General features: G+C 41.0%; 1 non-coding gene across 1 annotated transcript; it reads right to left on the bottom strand.

Annotated features, from left to right (window-relative positions):
- Positions 1 to 5,068: 5,068 nt before the first annotated feature.
- On the bottom strand, positions 5,069 to 5,140 carry trnaw-cca (transfer RNA tryptophan (anticodon CCA)). Its single transcript has one exon. It is a non-coding gene; the product is annotated as a tRNA-Trp (tRNA).
- Positions 5,141 to 6,669: the final 1,529 nt, after the last annotated feature.

Genomic DNA, 6,669 nt, shown 5'->3' on the forward strand with positions numbered 1-6,669 from the left:
ATGTTTAGACAGAGACTCGTCTCAGAAAGATAGAATTCCCCGACAGAATTGTTTAGAAAATCATCAGAAAAGTTTCAGAGTGTTTCTGTTTTAACTTAAACTTCTGTTTTCAACTTTAAGACACGTTGTTTGTGATTGTTTACAGAGTAGTGAGAACACGGAGCGTTCTCCCAGCGGCAGCCAGGTGCCTCTCATTTGTCTGACTACTTTCATAAACTACTGTTAAGGTACAGAGTTATTCTGTCTGGTGCTTTCAGCGCTGCACAGATGTTATGTAAATGTTAAAAATATAGCTTACCGCAACTTTTGTAAAGTTTCCGGTGCCACCGGGCAGCCGCAGCAGAGACGATTTCTGAAAAATGTCCGCGACACTGACTCCGTTGTTGTCTGGAAGTTTTTTTTTCCAAGTTAAGAAAAGAGGCGGACGTGTTTCCTAAATCCTGCATCAGTCCAAGCAAGGCAACTTCTTTCTGTTTTTATTCCGTTTTAGTAGCCATTAGCCACTGTGCATCATTGTGTGCGTCAGTGATATTCACTCTACGAGGAAATCGTGCAATGACAAAGGTTCCGCCGTGCTTGAAATGCAAGCTGCGATTAAATGCGTTAATTTTTTTAACGCGCTATTTTTTTCTAATTAATTAATCATAATTAACGCGTTAAAGTCCCGGCCCTGAATAGAATATATTACGGGCATCTCTAACTACTTTCTGGTAACGAGCCCAAGTATCGATCATTATTTGGTAGGAAATCTGGAGCTTATCATTTTTCCATCTACGCTCGGCTCTTCTGCACTCACGCCTGACAGATCAGGTAGTTGTATTGATCCAGGGATCCGACCAAACTTTAGAGTGTGTAGTTCTCATAGGGGCTATCTGATCCAGCACAGTGTGGCAGGAAGATTGAAAAATGTGCAACAAATCATCAGTGCTGGAAAACACCGGCAAAGTGGAAACAAGATCAGTGAACAAAGTACAGAATTCTGTTGCAGTAGATGGAGTAAAATATCGGGCTCTGCGAGCAGGCATTAAATTAATTAAAGAGGCATTGGATCTATGAAGGCGAAACAAACCGGAAAATTATCTGAAATATGGACAGCATCAACAAACAGGTCAGTGATCTTCAAGCCATGAGTGAGAACCAAGTCCAAGATGTGAGAGCGTTCATGTGTTGGCAATTAACCAACTGGGCCAGGCCAAAAGAGTCAATAACATTTAAAAATTCTCCCACAAGAGGCTTCTCAGGGCAGCAAACATGAATATTAAAATCACCTAAGATAAGAACACGGCCATAGTGTGAACAAATATCAGATAAAATATCAGAAAACTGGGTTATAAAGTCTTTGCTGTATTTGGGAGGACGGTACAGCAAGGCACAGAGAACGGGAGGTGAAGAACACAGTTCAAAGGCAGCTAACTCAAAGCTGGTAAAATCAGGGAAGGTAATGGTTCAATGCAATAGTCCGTTTGAAGATGGTCAAAAGACCACCACCGTGACCAGTTGTTCTTGGATTATTATAATATGCGTAGTCAGCAGGTAAAGTTTCAGTAATAGTGGCTAAATCATCTAGCCTAGTGAACTAGACCAAATTCTTGCTTTGCAAAGTTTGGTCTAGGCATGCTCCATTGGAACCTCAGCAGCTCCTACCAGGACTCTGGCTAGCCAATCACAGCTCTCTAGAGGGGTTTCCAAACACATAAAGAGCTGTGATTGGTCCATAATGGTGGGCCAATCATAGTGCTCTATCTGCTTAGTGAACAAATCACAGAGCTTTATCCGCTTTGTGGGCCAATCAGGGCACTCTATATGCCTGGTGGGTGGGATGATGCAACAGAGTGAAACAAGAGTATGTCACATTCATTGTCCAGTAGCATACGGAGATCATTTGAAAGACAACGGTAGAACCCGCCCCACAACCGAGAGCCGTCAGTGGAGCATGGCCAGACTAAATAATACATTTATTTAGTCTGGCTTGCCAGGCTATAAATCATCAGGAGCAATCCAAGATTCCGTTATGAGAAGGAAATCCAGGTTATTGTCAATAAAATAATCCTTAATAATGAATGATTTATTGCCAAGAGAACGAGTGTTCATCAGGGCAAACCTGTACGGCGGGGTCGAACCCAACCTGGGTGTATGAGAAGAGGAGATGTGCTTCAGATCCCGAAAGTTTGAGAAATCCACGCCACGGTGGCACCAGCAGGGAGACGGAGCAGGGTGAGACGAGGACGCAGCTCAGAGGCCAGAGACAGAGCCGGGAGCGGAGAAGAGCCGCCGGTCCACAGAATCCAGGTAACACCTCACAGAGTGGCATCGAGCCAGCACACCCATCAACAACATCATTCGCTCAGCCTACTTTCATTTCTGCAACATCAGCTGACTCCGCCCCTCTCTAACTCATCATGCTACAGCCATCCTCACACACAGCGTAGTCACTTGACTGATTACGGTAACTCTCTCCGTTTTGGTCTCCCCCATAAATCCCTTCATCGACTTCAACTTCTCCAAAATGCTGCTGCACAGATAATCACTCGTACCCCCTCCAGAGATCACATCAGCCCTGCTCTTCAGCGTCTCCACTGGCTACCTACTGAACACAGAATTTTCTTCAAAATCCTGCTTCTCACCTACAAATGTATCCACTGTCTCGCCCCTCCTTACCTCTCTGATCTCATCCATGTTGCTTTCCCATCTCGCTCCCTCAGGTCTTCCTCTGCCATTCACCTTGTGGTTCCTCCTGCTCGTCTCACCACCGTTGGAAACAGCTTTCAGTCGCTCTGCTCCTCGGCTCTGGAACTCACTTCCTCCTGACATCCAAAACACAGACTCCCTCCTCTCATTCAAATCCAAGCTCAAAACTCACCTGTTCAAACTGGCGTACACTCTCTAGTCAACAAACTCTCCACTATGGAATTTATAGTATAGTTTAAATGATCTTATTCTCATTTGTTTGTAAGTTTTATCATGTTTTGTGAGGTGACCTTGGGTTTTGAAAGGTGCCTATAAATTAAATGCAATATTATTCTTATTATTATTGTTATTATTATTATTTGTATTATTATTATTATTGTCAAGTATTCATTTTATTTTAACTGACCAATACTATTTTAACTGTCTGGTGCATGATAGTAATCTGTGCAATTTTGTGATGTTAGCACACGAGTTTAAGCTAGCATGGTTAACACACCTGCTGCTCCCCCGCTGCACAATCTCTCTGCTTTGGCCAATCGTTTCTCCCTATGGTTTGTCTCTGCTCTCTGGGGCGTGCAGCAAACACATAACTTTATGGTTCTGGTCCATCATAAGTAGAATTATAAACATTTAAAGTTTCTTCTGCATCAGAACCGGCATTAGAATCCATATTTTTCTCTGGATTAAGCTAACAGGACTCCTTCAGGTGACGTTGCTTGGTTTGGCAAAAAATAAAAAAAATATTAATAATTTCTGACAAAAATTACTCTAAAAGCCTAAATAATTTATGTATGTGTAAAGAAATCTTTAAAACTAGTTTCTATTATGTTTCTCTAAACATTGGTTTATGGGAGTCTCTAATGTGCAATTTGCTCTTTAAAAATGGCCCCCAATGTCTCCCTGCTTGACACTCAGCTTTAAGGGGTTTAACTGGGGGGGTTAAACCACCAAATGGTTCCTGAGTGCAGCCGCTCCTGTAGCTCACCGCTCCCCATGGGATGGGTCAAACGCAGAGATGTAATTTTACAAGTGTGTGATGACTAATGGGACTTCAGAAATAAGCATTAAAAATGTTTTTCAGTTCTCCACACCTTTAAAACACGTGAAAAGTGCATTACAGCAGTCTAGATTGGAGGAAATAAAGGCAGTGCCTTTTAATTATAGCACATTTTAGTACATGATTCCCATTCAAAGAGAAGTGTTTACAAGTCTAAAAAAATAACTAAAATGAATTAATAATTATGAGTTAATTACATTTTCTTGTTATTTTTGAAAAATGAACATAATTACCATTTGTATTACTGATTAAGTAAGGCGTGTTTGTTGTTTGACCGGATATTCTGCTAATCAGTGGCAGATTTAGTGAACGCATTACAAAGAAATCATCAAAGCTTCAGTAAAGTATTTGATCCCACAATTATTTGGATTGTAAACAACCGTACCACAAGATGGCGCATGTGTTCTACCTTGTTTTTCCAGTTAAGCTAAATTAAGCACTCCACTTGCAGAGCCTTATTTGGAAATAATGATAGCGCTGAGATTATGGGAGACAAGAAGCCCCCTAAGATATGGGAAAAATGCATTTCATTACCTGCATAACCATGATTTCCCTCATTTATCCTGATTCAGTAAGAAAACTCAGAACCAAAGGACCCCCCCCCCCCCACACACACACACACCCCCTTTAAATGTTCTATCTACACAGGAACAATGTCTCACATATAAATTGAAGTTTTTGCTGCTCCAGTTTTCTGTGGGTAATGAGAGTGGTGATTCTAATTCATTTCTGCCCATGATCCTGGTCTAATTAAAGACCTCATCCCTGCCCCCTCATTTTCTTAAGCTGTTCCCTTCAATTACATTTGACAGAGCAGAGACACACATTAACCTCCTGCATCAAGAGGTACTGTGCTTCTTTCATTTCATCGCTGTCTTAAAATACAAAACAAGACTCTTCAATTGTAATTTCACCTCTATGTTGGCAAAACATTTCAGGGGTAATCAGTTCATCTATCATGCCTACTATACGTATATTCTCAAATGAAGCACAAAGCTGAAAGATATCAATATATCCCGCACATAATGCTTGCTTTAGCTTTAAACCCCGTTTACGCCAGCCGGAACTTACATTTCTACCGCTCGTTTCGTTTGCCATGTGGCGCATCTCCGTGGCAACAGGACACGCCTTTTTCGAAATGATTTAGCATTATCCGGTGGAGGAATAAAAACGAAATAAATTTTATTTTATTAGAATTTTTTTACTTTCACTTTCCACTGAATTTATAGCGAGGCTTTATTGTGACTTTACTTTATGGGCTAATATACGCTAAACAGTGCCGTAAGTTTACTCTTTCTATCACAACATGCAGCATGAAAAAGCTGACCCCGACGTGATTTGAACACGCAACCTTCTGATCTGGAGTCAGACGCGCTACCGTTGCGCCACGAGGTCTTGTCGCTCGCAGGTCCACATAAGAAATAATATCATAAAACTAATGCGGGACTAATGGGTTTTAAATCTCAATGGCTTTTTTCCCGGGTAAATGATGGTAAAATAAAAATAAAAACTAAAATTCAGTTGTTGACAGCAAGGGTGGAGAGCTAAAAGTGCCATGATCTAAAACGTATTTACATTATTTTCTGTCATTCATTTATTAAAACTGTAAATAAACAAATATTTTACTAACCAAATGAGTCATTTAATTTGTCGTAAATTAAAATATTTATTTTATTTATATGGCCCAACGCACCACCGGGATGCTGGCCGCTGTGATAAAAAAAACGTCATTAAAGAGCAAGTCACCCCCCTACCAGAGTCTTACTCCACTCCCACTTGCTGTTTGAAAATAGCAAGAAATGCTATTGCCTGGCAAACTGAGAGGGCGGAGCTGCTAACACACACACACACACACATACACACACACACACACACACACACACGCGCGCGCGTGCGCACACACACACACACACACACACACACACACACACACATTTAACAATGGAACTTTTGTGATTTTACTTTACCGGGTTTGTCCTGTTGCAGATTAGATTTGTATAACCACTTCAGGCTGTAGCAGCCAGATGGAGAAATAGGATTAGTATCACCATCATTCATCCAGCACTTATTTTTCTGCTGCCCTCTGGTGGAGGATCAACAGGTGCCACAGTAAATAGAATTACAGTTTTTGTCAATTGCTATAACACTAAAATCCATTGACTGAAGAAAGTTCTCAGTTGCTTGAACTCATTAAGCTAACTGTTGAGCCTGTTGTCAAAACCTTAAACAATTTCAAACGGTTTAGCAAAACTCTAAATGCATTCTCATTCTTACACATTCTGCACTTTTATGTACATGTCATCCATAATGGCAAACACAAGTGGCACACATTTACCCATAACAAGAGCACAAATGTCATTGATTGAACACAATCAGTCAAAATAGATTTCACTTGTTTCAAATGATGTGACAACCATTATAAGCAAGTTCAGAGAGCAAACAGGTTGTTGAAGGTGGGAATGAGAAAGTGTGACAATGGATAGAAGAATTCATGTGAGAGGACAAGGACGGGTACGTATGCGAGTTGGGGGATAAGGAGGAAGAGCAAGACAAAGAGTGGAAATGTCCAATGAAATTTGAGCAACAACCATAGACCGTGTTGTTGTCCATGAGCTGACAATAAGGGAAGCAGGACTTGGAGTGCAACCCAATTTCAGCCTCAGGAGGGAAAATATTGCATGTGATGTCAATGAAGTGCTGTGGCCTGACCCAGCCCACAGACAAGGAGGCCCATTGATAACATGTTTAGTCCTTTGATGTTTTTCATTTTATGTATTCTTTTTCACTGTCATTGAACACTGTAGCACAATGGACTGCAGGCTGTATATGGTACAATAAACAAATTGTATGGCCCTGAACATCGTGCTTTCTATTTTTTGGTGTATTGTTTACTGACTGCTTGATGGTGTGTGTAATTGTGAGTA

The sequence above is a fragment of the Nothobranchius furzeri genome, chromosome 10, assembly GCF_043380555.1.
Source record: "Nothobranchius furzeri strain GRZ-AD chromosome 10, NfurGRZ-RIMD1, whole genome shotgun sequence".
NCBI lineage: Eukaryota > Metazoa > Chordata > Actinopteri > Cyprinodontiformes > Nothobranchiidae > Nothobranchius > Nothobranchius furzeri.